Source organism: Salmo salar, chromosome 23, assembly GCF_965601325.2.
Source record: "Salmo salar chromosome 23, fSalSal1, whole genome shotgun sequence".
In the NCBI taxonomy this organism is placed as follows: Eukaryota; Metazoa; Chordata; class Actinopteri; order Salmoniformes; family Salmonidae; genus Salmo; species Salmo salar.
This window is the reverse complement of record NC_138313.1, coordinates 19,265,001-19,280,912: the sequence shown is the minus strand read 5'-3', so window position 1 is coordinate 19,280,912 and position 15,912 is coordinate 19,265,001. Positions and strand designations below refer to the sequence as shown.

The 15,912-nt window shown below is 39.3% G+C and overlaps 1 protein-coding gene across 1 annotated transcript in view; it reads right to left on the bottom strand.

The window, feature by feature from the left end:
* LOC106584146 (BMP/retinoic acid-inducible neural-specific protein 3) overlaps positions 1 to 15,912 on the bottom strand; it is an 83,219-nt gene that overhangs the window by 50,411 nt on the left and 16,896 nt on the right. The window lies entirely within an intron of this gene.

Below are 15,912 nucleotides of genomic sequence, written 5' to 3'. Positions count from 1 at the left end.
CAATGTGTTTTGGTGTCCATATGAGCTGTTGGACCAAACCTCAAATGCAAATAGTGAGTTGAAAGAGAGAGAAAGAAAAGATATTTAATTTTTGTTATTCTGAGTGGCAGGAGGAGGAACTTGGTGTGTGAGTCTAAATGGGAGCGTGAACAGTCACAGCAAAAGGAGCGAAGGAGATGAGACCAAAAGACAACATGAGAACAAGCGGCCATAAACTAAAAATAAAATAAACCTTGATTCTTGCAATACAGGCATTTGGAATATTGTGTTAAAACATACAATCGAATGAAAATAATTAATTTGATATATCGCCCAGCCCTAAGTGTGACATTACTATGCAACTACTACTACAGCTACTTCTAAAGATCTAAGGTCTGTCTCGAATGCACCCGTCTTGTTGACTGACACTTACATCCAGAGACTGTTTAACCAACAGTGTCAGACCAACCGCAGTGTTTAGACAGTCTCTTCGCACTCCCTCTCGGCTCAGAGAAGATACTGTACTGTTGTATGCTTGATGAGGTTTGGGAACTCCCCAACCTAATCTGTCTAAAGCATTCCACCAGTCCCATTCAGAGGAGAGAGAGAGGGATCGGGGGGAGAGTAAGTGAGTGAGTGAGAGAGAGAAGAGAGAGTAGTGTTTTTCAGAACATCTGTTCAGCCACTCTACCCATTAGGACACCGGAGCCATAAAGATGATGCGCCTTCCCTTCGCTGGCACTGGAACTATGCTAATGTAGGGATGGCTCTCACTTCGTGATATCTCCCAGCTTTGAATACACTTGAAGGCAGAGGGAGTGAGGGAAGGAGGGAGAGAGGAGGTAACTGGTCCACTTTGAAACTTGTCTGCGAGCCATCCCCAAAAGCATCTTCAAAGTGTGGAAGCACGAAGTGATAAACTTTACAATCTCCCCTCGGGTGCTGACTAAAAAAGGTTTTTGGCCCTAATTAACCCATATACAGTATTGCCCCTCCTACGGGTATGACTGTCAACAATAGCTTTCATACAGGCACCGGGGGGACGCAAAGCCTTTGTGAAATAATAATATTTCTGGAGATACACAGCTCCTCGCCTATTCGGATGTCTTACACATCAACACCCAAAGAAAAGCTCCTATGTTATGCAAAGGAATAGTAAGAGGTGTGGGCGAAATTTGGTTGGGGGGGAAAAACGTTTTAGTGTCCCCCATTTGGCAGCTAAGAACCTGATGTTGCTGTTTGTTTAACCTGTTGGGGATAGGGGGCAGTATTGACACGGCTGGATAAAAAAACGTACCCGATTTAATCTGGTTACTACTCCTGCCCAGTAACTAGAATATGCATATAATTATTGGCTTTGGATAGAAAACACTCCAAAGTTTCTAAAACTGTTTGAATGGTGTCTGTGAGTATAACAGAACTCAAATGGCAGGTCAAAACCTGAGAGATTCCTTTACAGGAAGTGGCCTGTCTGACCATTTATTGTCTTTCTTTGACATCTCATCCCATTACAAAGGATCTCTGCGGTAACGTGACACTTCCCATGGCTCCAATAGGCTCTCAGAGCCCGGGAAAAACCTGAATGTCGTCATTTCAGCCCCAGGCTGAAACACATTATCGCCTTTCTCAAGTGGCCGATCAAGGGACTGTGGGCTTAGGCGCGTGCAGTGGCTGCCCCCGTCTTTGTGTTTTTTCCTCCGTTTGCCGAAAAGGAGATTCCCGGTCGGAATATTATCGCTTTTTTACGAGATAAATTGCATAAAAATTGATTTTAAACAGCGGTTGACATGCTTCGAAGTACGGTAATGGAATATTTAGAATTTTTTTGTCACGAATTGCGCCATGCGCACGACCCTTCTTTACCATTTCGGATAGTGTCTGGGACGCACGAACAAAACGCCGCTATTCGGATATAACGATGGATTATTTTGGACCAAACCAACATTTGTTATTGAAGTATCAGTCCTGGGAGTGCATTCTGACGAAAACAACAAAAGGTAATCAAACTTTTGTAATAGTAAATCTGATTTTGATGAAGGCTAAACTTGCCGGGTGTCTAAATAGCTAGCCCGTGATGGCTGGGCTATGTACTTAGAATATTGCAAAATGTGCTTTCACCAAAAAGCTATTTTAAAATCGGACATATCGAGTGCATAGAGGAGTTCTGTATCTATAATTCTTTAAATAATTGTTATGCTTTTTGTGAACGTTTATCGTGAGTAATTTAGTAAATTGTTAGTAAATTCCCCGGAAGTTTGCGGGGGGTATGCTAGTTCTGAACATCACATGCTAATGTAAAAAGCTGTTTTTTGATATAAATATGAACTTGATTGAACAAAACATGCATGTATTGTATAACATAATGTCCTAGGGTTGTCATCTGATGAAGATCATCAAAGGTTAGTGCTGCATTTAGCTGTCTTCTGGGTTTTTGTGACATTATATGCTAGCTTGAAAAATGGGTGTCTGATTATTTCTGGCTGGGTACTCTGCTGACATAATCTAATGTTTTGCTTTCGTTGTAAAGCCTTTTGAAATCGGACAGTGTGGTTAGATTAACGAGAGTCTTGTCTTTAAATAGCTGTAAAATAGTCATATGTTTGAGAAATTGAAGTAATAGGATTTTTAAGGTATTTGAAAATCGCGCCACTGGATTACACTGGCTGTTACGTAGGTGGGACGATTACGTCCCGCCTAGCCCATAGAGGTTAATGATATTTCCACACTATGAGGATGAAATAACACTCAGAAATGGTGAAAAAGATAATGCCATTTTTGTGAAAGAGCAGTTTGAAAAACTATCCTGGAATTTCGGCCTGTTCAGGTGGGATGGAACATTTGGCCGACATCATGATGTCACAATGTGATCTGATTATAATAGTAGAAGGGGGTGGGCTCTACACCATCTTATCAGCCATTCAGGGCTGTGTATGTAAATATCTTTGACCAGACATTTCAAGGCCCAAAAGAGGCAAATATTTTCATTAAACGAACACAGTAATTTATTATATATGCACTATGGTCATACTATGGATCATTTAGCTATTTGATTTGGATTTTTAGGACCCCAATAGGTATAATATATGCGTGACCCGTTTCAGGAAATTAGGCGCATCTGTTGCGGGTCACTAATTCACAGGAGAGCCGTTTGAACGTAAACTAAATTTTTTATCAAAATGCGTTTGTTGGCAGAAATGCCTTCTCGAATATGTGAACTTTCATGTGTAAATATGAATAAAATTATAAAAATTACAAGCCAAGTTGATTTAGCCACAGAAAAAGTGAGCAACCTTCCCGCTAGCCATGATTGGCTGAGATAATGAGTGGGCTGGACATGCCAAGGGATGAGTTTGGATTGGTCTGCCATATAGCACACTTCTGTCTATTTGAGCTGGTCATTATGTCCAGGTAATCCTTTCTAACGCGGCTTTTAAAAATAATGTATTCCGTAGTAAAATTGCATAAGTGACGCTCTCCACTTTCTGGAGGACCGAGTTTTGAAATCAGTGGAATTCGAGTTTGATAGCTAAGGAGATGGAGAAAACACCTTTCTCCGGATTACATCTTCAAACTAAGGGAAACCATGGCATCCGACAGGAGACACGTCCATCCATGATGTATACGGGTAAGATAGTCTAGCTAGCTATATTTTCAGATATTACGCGTTTCTAACTGACAGAAAGTGGTTTCATTTCAAGTTAAAGTGTATTGTTAGCTAGCTAATGTTAGCTGGCTGGCATGCTAGCTAATGTTACGTGTGTGATCTTATTATTCGTATTGCAGAGCCATTTGGTTGACTAGTTTAGCCTAATGTTAGCTAGCTAACATTGAACCTGGTTGGTTAGCTACCTGCAGATTCATGCAGGGTAGTAACGTCATGAGTTGGGATTATGGTTCATTGTTCACCTAGCTAGCTAGCGTAATGAAATTGTTGCCAGCGGCACAGTTAGTCACCAACGCTCTGGATGACATGACAACACCCTAACCAGCTCTGCTAGAGCGAATAAAATTGTCAGAGTGGGGTGTTCTGTCATTTGTGTCTGGAAGTAGCTAGCACGCTAGCCAATGTTTGCCAGTAAGCTTGGGTGCTTGACTGCCGTTGTGAGGTCAGAATGTTCGGATCAACCCTACTCCTCGGCCAGTGTCCACTCTGAACGCTCCGCGAACTGACAATCTGACAGCACAGTTGTAGTCACTAACGCTCTGGATAACATAACAGCCTTACCAGCTCTGCTAGGGAGAGTAATGTTCAGTGAGCTGTTCTCTCATTTGTTTCTGGATGTAGCTAGCAAGGTAGCTTGGGTGATTGACTGCTGTTAGTACAGAATGCTCAGATCAAACCTTAAAGAGATGGGTGGGGATAAAGCTTATGGATCGGCCCCTTGTTTTCAATTTTCGCCTAAAATGACATACCCAAATCTAACTGCCTGTAGCTCAGGCCCTGAAGCAAGGATATGCATATTCTTGGTACCATTTGAAAGGAAACACTTTGAAGTTTGTGGAAATTGAAAGGAATGTAGGAGAATATAACACAATAGATCTGGTAAAAGATAACACAAAGAAAGACCAACCGTTCTTTTGTATGTTTTTTTGTACCATCATCTTTGAAATGCAAGAGAAAGGCCATAATGTATTATTCCAGGCCAGTTGCAATTTAGATTTTGGCCACTAGATGGCAGTCATGTATGTGCAAAGTTTTAGACTGATCCAATGAACCATTGTATTTTTGTTCAAAAATTTGAATCAAGACTGCCCAAATGTGCCTAATTTGTTTATTAATAACTTTTCATGTTCAAAATTGTGCACTCTCCTTAAACAATAGCATGGTATTATTTCACTTTAACAGCTACTGTAAATTGGACAGTGCAGTTAGATTAACAAGAATGTAAGCTTTCTGCCAATATCAGACATGTCTATGTCCTGGGAATTTTATTTGTTACTTACAACAACATGCTAATCGCACTAGCCTACGTTAGCTCAACCGTCCCGCGGACGGGACACCGTGAACAATGCTGAATGGTTGTAGACAAAGAAGGGCTCTCCAGTAGTAGTATTAAAAAAATCAAAGGCCATTTTCTCAAGTGAGTTTACAAGTTTATCAACTTTCAAAATTACTTTCCATTGTTCCTCAACTGTAGTGAATGATATGCCATTTTCTAGCTCGGAGTCTGTATTTTTATCCAATGTAAAAAACACAATTTCAAATGTTGCTACATAAGACCGAATCGAGCCGGTAGATTGCTAGCATGCTAACTAAGATTTTGAAAGTCCAATCAAAGCTACTGTAGATATGTTATTTTACCTCATATTACCTGTGGCCAATGACCTTCAGCCTTCATGGATAGGCACTTCTAATGTAATTCTATGGCAGCACCCAAGGGGCTTGAATTTTTTAGCTTTACTTGTAGATTTCGCGGTGACGTAGTGTCCCCATGAGTGACAGAACACTGAGCCAATCACGGCGCAACTAGAGAACATTACAATTACACATTCCGCTGGCTGCCCCACCACCACATAAAGCACTGAGCTAGGCTGACACACCTGCATTTTGGAGATGCCTTAATCATGAAAACAGAAAAGAGACCAAGTTTGTATGAATCTCTTATTTCTCTCATTGACTTATCAAATCCCAAACCCCAGCCTGGTCTGCATGATCTGCTTTGCAATTGTTCCTCGAAGTCTCACAAGTGGCGCAGCGAGTGGCACAGCATCTCAGTGCAAGAGGCATCACTGCAGTCCCTGGTTCGAATCCAGGCTGCATCACATCCGGCTGTGATTGGGAGTCCCATAGGGTGGTGCATAATTGGCCCAGCGTTGTCTGGGTTTGGCCGTGGTAGGTCGTCATTGTAAATAATAATTTGTTCTTAATTGACTTACCAAGTTAAAAAAAAAAAAAAAAAGTCTCTGGGTTTAGAAACTCTGATTTGGTGAAGTAGTAAAAAGCGGATGATAACAGTGCCGGCTATGTGATTGGGAGGGGCTATATACATTTGACAGTCACAAGACAGAACTTCAAATATCTCACGTCAAGGGAACTTTACAGTTCAAATGGGTTAAATGGAATAGTAACTGAAATCTGGACACTGACTATAACCTCTCACACATAGCCTAATATAATATTAACTCCTCCACAATTGCTATAAAATGAAACACCAAATGTACATTTTGACTTGGGAACAGGAGTGGAGAAACATGATTTCTTTCTTTTAGCATCTTGAGAGAATGTGAATGCGCAGTTAGGGACTGTAAAAGGTTCTATCTTTATTAGCATCATAAAAGCTGATAGTATTTTAACGACCACATAAAATATGCATCCAAGCCGAACTGAAATCTCATCAGAAAAATGTTGGGTAGTCTCAGCTTCTAATTTCCTTAAAACTGGTCAAAATGATTTAAAAAATGTAAGCAGAGATGAAAGAGAAAAGTTTACCAATGTCAACTAGATTGAAGCATTCATTCTATTGATTTATGACATTATCCAGGTGAAAAAGGGTTTATTTAGCCTTCTAGAGGCCTAGGACTACAAGTAATGACAGAAGAGAAGCTGCTTGTATCTAATTATAGACTACAAAATAAGTTGACTAACAAATAGCCTACCAAAATGTCAGAAATTATAAGCAGAAACATATCTAAATTTGATGTAAAAAAATTGTGTAAAAAAAGCATTACACTGTCTCTGACTATACAGTGCATCTTCTATATTTGCGGGTTAGGGTTGGGTGCAGGCCACAGATTTTCACCTTATCGCATATAGTCGGGCGGTTGCGGATGGGCTATTGGCAATTGCGGGTAAATGCGGGTGAATAAACCCGTGCATCACTACTACGAGCAGCGTATAGGATGAGACGGTTCTGGGTGCGGAGAGCATCAAAGAGAAGGTTTCCCATTGAAAGAATTTCAAAACTAACATTAAAAAGCAGAGATTCAGTTGGGGTGTTAGAAACAGTGGCAGACAGTGTCAGGTGGTGGAAGACAGAATGAAATATCCTTTCTAATATGGCTGTCACTTTGAGTAATGGACTGTTTGAGTATAGACTGATGCTTTAGAGGACGATAGATGACTGCCTGGCCAGCGGTCTAATACAGTATGTAATCAGAGCACCACATAGGCTAGTGGATGCTATCACATGTAAGCTAACATGGACTACAGCTTGTTATTTACTGCTTTGAAGGAATAATTCATGAACTGAACAAACATGTGAAGTTACATTATGTTGGTCAGTGCTTTAGCTTGTGTGTTTCACATAACAGGACTGATTTATCTTTCTGTTTGAAACATTAGGCACAATTCACTGGAAAAGGAAAAACCTGAGTGCAGTTAAAATATGCTTTTTCCCAGTTCTTGAAGTCCCAAATCAATTTGAAATGAGCATCGGTTTTAATTGGCTCAACCGGAGGTATAATGCAGAAGTGTGTGGGTGCTTAAAGATTTCAATTGGATCTAATCAATTAGTGGAGTGTGTGTTTGTATGTGAGAGAGTGAGAGAGTCCATGTTCTGCTGAAGGGTTCATTCAAGTAGAGTACTTTTCCTTTCCACATTGAATAAAAAACACCAAATCGATGTAAAACCACAAAAATCCCACTTGAATAGTCAATTCTGGGAAAGGAATGGTAAAAAAAAAAAAAAAGTCTTAATTATGGCTATTCAGCTCGTAAAGTTCTCACTTGTAAATTCTGATTTACCTGCATATCACTGGGAGGATGGGAGCAGAGCGGGCAAAAGCTTCTATAAATCTCAATAAAGCACACATAGGCCTCTTCTGAAAACGAGAGACAGTCGCCGGGTACAAGCAGGCCCAAAGGTCCCTCCTAAATAAAGAGCATTAGTTCTGCTGAGTGAATAGTCGTACATATAAAAGTAAAAACTAGGCTAACAGGTATTCCCTTTTAGGTACTTGATATGGTGGCAGGCGAAAGACTTGACCAAGTTTGTGTGTGTGTGTGTGTGTGTGTGTGTGTGTGTGTGTGTATAAAATGAGATACCAATCATTAGGAACACCTTCCTAATATTGAGATGCACCACCCAGCCCTTTTGCCCTCAGAACAGCCTCAATGTGTCAGGGCTTGGACTCTACAAGGTTTGAAAGCGTACCACAGGGATGCTGGCCCATGTTGACTCCAATACTTCCCACAGTTGTGTCAAGTTGGCTGGAAGTCCTTTGGGTGGTTGACCATTCTTGATACACATGGGAAACTGTTGAGTTTGAAAAACCCAGCAGCGTTGCAGTTCTTCACAGAAACCAGTGCGCCTGGCACCTACTACCATAACTCATTCAAAGGCACTTAAATATTTTGTCTTGCCCATTCACCCTCTGAATGGCACAAACAATACATCTTTCTATTATCTTAAGGCTTAAAAATTCCTTCTTTAATCTGTCTCCTCCCCTTCATTTACAAGGATTGAAGTGGATTTAACAAGTGACATCAATAAGGGATCATAGCTTTCAACTGGATTCACCTGGTCAGTCTATGTCATGGAAAGCGTAATGTTTTGTGTACTCAGTGTGTGTGTGTATTCTACTGAAAGGTTCATTGAGGTAGAGCGCTTTTCCTTTCCACGTTGAATAAAAAACAACACCAAATTGATTTAAAACCACATAAAAAGCCCACTTGAATAGGCAGTTATGGGATACATTAGATTTTTTTTGAGGGTAGATCACCTTTAAAAATTGCAGATAGATTGTGGCTTCCATCAATGTAATTGTCTGCATAATTTCCAATCCCCCCTATATTTTGCTGGGAAATACAGTACCAGTCAAAAGTTTGGACACACCTACTGTTTCAATGGTTTTTCTTTATTTTTTACTATTTTCTACATTGTAGAATAATAGTGAAGACATCAAAACTATTACATAACATGGTGGCAACCACACATGCAGAGATCTTCTACTATTAAGGCCTGATTCACGCAGTCTCCTCTGAATAGTTGAGGTTGAGATTTGTGAAGCATTTATTTGAGCTGCAATTTCTGAGGCTGGTAACTCTAATGAACTTATCCTCTGTAGCAGAGGTAACTCTGGGTCTTCCTTCCCTGTGGCGGTCCTCATGAGAGCCAGTTTCATCATAGCGGTTTTTGCGACAGCACTTGAAGACATTTCCAAAGTTCTTGAAATTTTTCACATTGGAAAACCTTCATGTCTTAAAGTAATGATGGACTGTCGTTTCTCTTTGCTTATTTGAGCAGTTCTTGCCATAATATGGACTTGGTCTTTTACCAAATAGGGCTATCTTCTGTATACCAGCCCTACCTTGTCACAACACAACTGATTGGCTCAAACACATTAAGAAGGAAATAAATTCCACAAATTAACAAGGCACACCTGTTAATTTAAATGCATTCCAGGTGACTACCTCATGAAACTGGTTGAGCGAATGCCAAGAGTGTGCAAAGCCGTCATCAAGGCAAAGGGTGGCTACTTTGAAGAAACTAAAGTATATTTTGTTTTGTTTAACACTTTTTGGTTACTAAATGATTCTATATGTGTTATTTAATTTTGATGTCTTCACTATTATTATACAAATGTGGAAAATAGTAAAAATAAAGAAAAACCCTTGAATGAGTAGGTGTGTCCAAACTTTTGACTGGTACTGCATATCATTTTTTTATACATTTTCCTTCATTATTTTTGCTTAACCCTACCACCTCTCACCTAATTGGAGTACACTAATGGACTTAGGCTTCTACTTCAAGCTTATACATTTTACAGACACAGCATATTTTACAATAGTTATCTTTTGTTTGTTTTCAGTCCCATCCTTCTGCCCCACGCAACCCCTCCCATCTATCTCTGAACACCATCCAGTTTTGATTTATATTTACCATATATTTTTCAACTGTGCTGGGATGTTTCATAAAAGTTCTTAACATTTATATTCTCATAGACTCTACATATTGTAAATTGAAGATAAATATCTTTGCTAAGAGTGTTATTATATTATAACATTCTATTGGTTGCAAGAATTTTGAATAATAATTTACATTGAAAATCCCTACATTTTGACTATAGCGTTGTTTTGTGTATCAGTTCATAAACCAGTTCGGGAAAAAAAATGTATGAAATGTATGCATTCACTACTGTAAGTCGCTCTGGATAAGAGCGTCTGCTAAATGACTAAAATGTAAATGTAAATGTAATGTGCCATGGAATCGGAACATAGAACATGTATTTGTATGGCACAGCTGCCATTTTTTTGGTCCTTAAATGAAACTGGTATACTTTTGTATTTCTCAATTTTATTTAACCAATTCTGGTCTTTAACGCAGGGCCGACTGACAAGTTCCTTCCTTTCTCCCCCTTCCACTTGCCTCTTCCATTCATGCGGTAATGTTGAGTAGAGCAGACATTTCCAAATATTTTTTAGCTGCATGTGTGACATAATTCCACCAGTCCTATTGATGATATTTACAAAGATACCATTTACAATTTTTTTTTCACACTTTTTTTTAATCAATTAGTATATTTTAGTTTAACCATAATATTTTTTGTAATATTTGTTCTGTCCTTTCTTGTGGATTAAACTGAAATTGCAACCAGTATAGCTAGTTTAAAAAATAATGTTAATTTGGAGATGATTTAATTTACAAATAACCGAAAGTCAGAGGTTGTAACCGGAATAAAGGGAAAAAGGCCATTCTTAAACATGGGATGAGATATTCTGACTAATCTGCCAGAGAACCAGTTTAGATTTAAGTATAACTTTTGTATGAAGGAAGCCTTTAGTGAGAGGTCTGTTTTAATATTTTCTCATTTCTGCCTTCCAAATTCATATTCATTATATAAATAGGCCCGTTTAATTTGATCTGGCTTGCTGTTCCAAATAAAATTTAATATTTTTTGCTTCTATCTTTTTTTTTTTAAGTCGCTAGGTGTAGGCAAGGCCATAAGAAAATAGGTAAACTAGGGCATGACTAAAGAGTTAATCAGGGGGATTTTTTCCACAAGTGTTTTCCTTCCATGGTAGCAAGATCTTATCTATTTTTGCTAACTTTCTATTAAAATGTATTGTAGTGAGATCAATTCTTTCGGGATATGAATACAGAGTATGTCCACTTCACCTTCAGACCATTTTATTGTTAAACTACACGGTAATATAAAAGTTTCATTTGTTGTAATCCAATATGTAATATAATACATTTATCATAATTTGGTTTTAATCCAGAGGAGAAAACATGAATCATCAGTGTGCAATGACACCTTTGTTTTTAAGCCCTGGATTTCTAGGCCCTTGATATTATTGTTGGATCTGATTTTAATAGCTAACATTTTGATGGCCATAATTAATAGATATGCCAATAGTGGACAACCTTCTTTTACTACTCTTGACAGTTTAATACTTTCTGAGAAGTAGCCATTATTTACTATTTTACACCGAGGGTTACAATCTTAATTATGGCTATCCAGCTCGTAAGTGCTCAATTGGTTGCATATCACTGGGAGAAGAGTGGGCAAAAGCGTCTATAAATCTCAGTAAAGCACACAGGCCTCTTCTGAAAATGAGAGCCAGTGGCCGGGTACAAGCAGGCCCAAAAGGTTCCTCCCAAATAAAAGCATTATTTCTGCTGAGTGAATAGCTGTAAATATAACAGATGAAAATGGGCTAATAGGTATTCCCTTTACAGTACTTGGTATGATGGCGGGCGACAGACTTGGACTACTGTGTGTGTGTGTGGTTCGAATCCCTTAGCCGACTAGGTGTAAAATCTGTCAATGTGTCCTTGAGCAATGCCCTAGTTGCTCTGAATAAGAGAGTCCGCTAATTGGCTAAAATGTCGAGTTGAAGTTGGAAGTTTAAATACACCTAGGTTGGAGTTATTAAAACCCATTTTTCAACCACTCTACAAATTTCTTGTTAACAAACTATAGTTTTGGCAAGTCGGTTAGGACATCTACTTTGTGCATGACACGTCATTTTTCCAACAATTGTTTACAGATAGATTATTTCACTGTATCACAATTCTAGTGGGTCAGAAGTTGACATACACTAAGTTGACTGTGCCTTTAAACATCTTGGAAAATTCCAGAAAATGATGTCATGGCTTTAGAAGCTTCTGATAGGCTTATTGACATCATTTGAGTCAATTGGAGGTATAGATGTGGATGTATTTCAAGGCCTACCTTCAAATGCAGTGCCTCTTTGCTTGACATCATGGGAAAATAAAAAGAAATGAGCCAAAAACATTGTAGACCTCCACAAGTCTGGTTCATCCTTGGGAGCAATTTCCAAATGCCTGAAGGTACCATGTTCATCTGTTCAAACAATAGTACACAAGTATATTCACCATGCAACCACGCAGCCGTCATACCACTCAGGAAGGAGAAGCATTCTGTCTCCTAGAGATGAACGTACTTTGGTGCAAAAAGTGCAAATCAATCCCAGAACAACAGCAAAGGACCTTGTGAAGATGCTGGAGGAAACAGGTACAAAAGAATCTATATCCACAGTAAAATTTGTCTTATATCGACATAACCTGAAAGGCCGCTCAGCAAGGAAGAAACCACTGCTCCAAAACCGCCATAAAAAAGCCAGACTACAGTTTGTAACTGCACATGGGGATAAAGATTGTAATTTTTGGAGAAATGTCCTCTGGTCTGATGAAACAAAAATAGAACTGTTTGGGCATAATGACCATCGTTATGTTTGGAGGAAAAAGAGGGAGGCTTGCAAGCCGAATACACCATCCCAACCGTGAAGCATGGGGGTAGCAGCATCATGTTGTGGGGGTGCTTTGCTGCAGGAGGGACTGGTGCACTTCACAAAACAGATGGCATTCTGAGAAAGGACAGTTATGTGGCTATATTGAAGCAACATCAAGACATCAGTCAGGAAGTTGATGCTTGGTCGCAAATGGGTCTTCCCAATGGACAATGACACCAAGCATACTTTCAAAGTTGTGGCAAAATGGCTTAAGGACAACAAAGTCAAGGTATTGGAGTGGCCATCACAAAGCCCTGACCTCAATCCCATAGAAAATGTGTGGGCTGAACTGAAAAAGCATGTGCGAGCAAGGAGGCCTAAAAACCTGACTCATTGTGGGAAGCTTGTGGAAGGCTACCCTAAACGTTTGACCCAAGTTCAACAATTTAAAGGCAATGCTACCGAATACTAATTGAGTGTATGTAAACTTCTGAGCCACTGGGAATGTGACGAAAGAAATAAAAGCAGAAATAAATCATGTTCTCTACTATGATCCTGACATTTCACATTCTTAAAATAAAGTGGTGATCCTAAATGACCTAAAACAGGGATTTTTTACTAGGATTAAATGTCAGGAATTGTGAAAAACTGAGGTTAAATGTAGTTGGCTAAAGTGTATATAAACTTCCGACTTCAACTGTAAATGTAAAATGAGACGATCTGACATATTTGGGGATTGGACAGAAATGACAGCATTTACAAGAACACATGCTACCTGTCTTTTTCACCCGTTTCTAATATGATTTTGTTTGTGTTATTGAGTTATTGAGGTAAGGTTTGTGACTGTACGTGTCCCATCATTGCCTGGAATCATATATTTTCAATTACCAAGCATTCTTGGAGGCGTCTTTGTTTTAATGCCCTAATCAGTCAATCTCTCTGTGTCCTGCTCTCCTCTCCTTTACTATCCTCTCTTCTTTCCCCCCTTCTCTCCCCACTTCACATTATTCTATCTTTCCTATTGTCTTCCTTTCTCTCTGTTGTCCTCTCTCTCCATCAGGCTCGGATACGAGTTAGGGCCAATACACCACTGATCCACCAGTTTGCTCATTATAATAAAATAATGGGCCGTGGGTATACACCACAAAGCCCAGGATTGGGGAGTAACCGATTTATGTAATCCGTGACATGTAAACGGATGATAAAAAACTGTAACCTGTTTCCAGCAAAAATATTGTACTCAGATTACAGATACTTTCAAATAAAATGATTATTTCTAGGATCACTTTTAAATTCAGAAAGGATGTTTATGAAAAAACTGTGACAACATTGTTTTCTCAATGACATTCAAATCAGCATTGAAAAAAGGCACAGTACAAGCTACTGTATGTATTCCAATGGTGTGACTGCTGTCTACATCCAAAGATTATCCAACTTGAATAAACGCTTGGACATAAGGACGACAACAGTGGTGTAGCCTACGACGATACAGATATCACTTAATATTGTTGTCTAAATCAAATAAAATGTTATTGGTCACATACACGTATTTCACAGATTTTATTGCAGGTGTAGCGACATGCTTGTTTCCTGAAGTCCACGATCAGATTGCTCTACATAGCGCATTGATGTGAATCACACTGCTGCTCTCTCATTTAGCTATTTGGGCCTTATGGATTTTGGTTGTTGTGAATGGCTGTTCACAAATGTATATGTGTATTTGAACCCTATATATGGTTGAATTTAAAGAAGTTTAAGCTGCCTATCAATATTTTTTTCAACCAGTGGACAGCCAGTGAAAAATGAGCTCTTGCAACAGTTGCATAGTGCGGATTCGTGCCTATGGCATAAAAGTTTGAGGAAGTTCCTCCCATCTAAACTCATCTGTTGTATTGTGCTCCATACTGTCAAAAGCAAGTTTAATTTAAGAAGAGCATGAGTGGGGCTTTTAGTGCTCAATCTAATTCGTGCTGATAAAAAAGTGTTTCAATAGGCCTAACGGACACATGCTCAACGGACACATGCTCAAACTCGCCCACTTTGATAGACTTCAACAGCTGCAAATTATTGAAATATCAAAGTGTCACCAACAAAAACGTAAACAATATGCCTATAGCAAATGCAGCACATGGCATACATTTTTCACATGCAAATAGCACTTTTCGGTAGGGCTCAAAGCATGACATTCCATGAGAGCAGCATTTATTTTTCATCTTGAAGCAATGAGCCCAAACAGTCCTCCATGACAAAATCATAAACAACAGAGTCGGCTAATAAGTCCTTCGTTTTTGGGATATGCTCATGTAAAACAATTTGGCTGATCAATATTTCCAAATTATATTCTTGAAGATCAATGGGTATTACATTAAATGGAATGACTGAAAATCTGACAGATTTAGTAGTAGAAAGCAAATGGGTTAGAAGAAGCCTATACATAACCAACCCATAAAGTAAAATGCAACATCCATTTATGGCCAGCTATGCATTGATTTATCCTGCAATAGATATTATTCAATTGGTAATATAAATGTGTCTTCTGATGCCTCTTAAGAGAAGAGTAATCTAAAAAATAAATCAGATTACATTACTGAGTTTGGTTAATCCAAAAGTTACATTACTGATTACAATTAGTAACTGTAACAGATTACATTTAGAAAGTAGCCTTTTGTAGCAATTACAGCTGCAAGTCTCTTGAGGTATGTCTCTAAAAGCTTGGCACATCTAGTCACTGAGATTTTTGCCCATTCTTCAAGGCAAAACTGCTCCAGCTCCTTCAAGTTGAATAGGTTCCTGATGGTTTACAGCAATCTGTAAGTCATACCAGTGTCACGACTTCTACCGAAAGTGGCTCCTCTCCCTGTTCGGGCGGCGCTCGGCGGTCGTCGTCGCCGGTCTACTAGCTGCCACCGATCCCTTTTTCCCTTTTCGTTTGGTTTTGTCTGTCTTTTGTTGCACCTGTTTTGAGTTGGGTCATTAGTGGGGTATTTAGTCTCGCTTGTCTAGGTTGGGTTCGTGCGGGATTGTTTGTTGAGGGTTTTGGGGTTGCGTTTATTTTTTCTTTGTCTATTGTGGGCTGGCGTGTCTCTCTGGACTGCGTCCCGGCCCTTTTTGGGGGTGGACTATTTTTGTCTGGTTTGTTTCATGCCTGTTCATGGTGTTTTTGGACTCTCGAATAAACACGCTCTGCAAGTGCACTTTTGGTCTCCTGCGCCTGACTTCTACCCCTCCCCACCACTCCTAGAGAGCAGAGACAGAATCACGCACCGTTTATTATGGAGTCAGCAGGAGCAGACGCG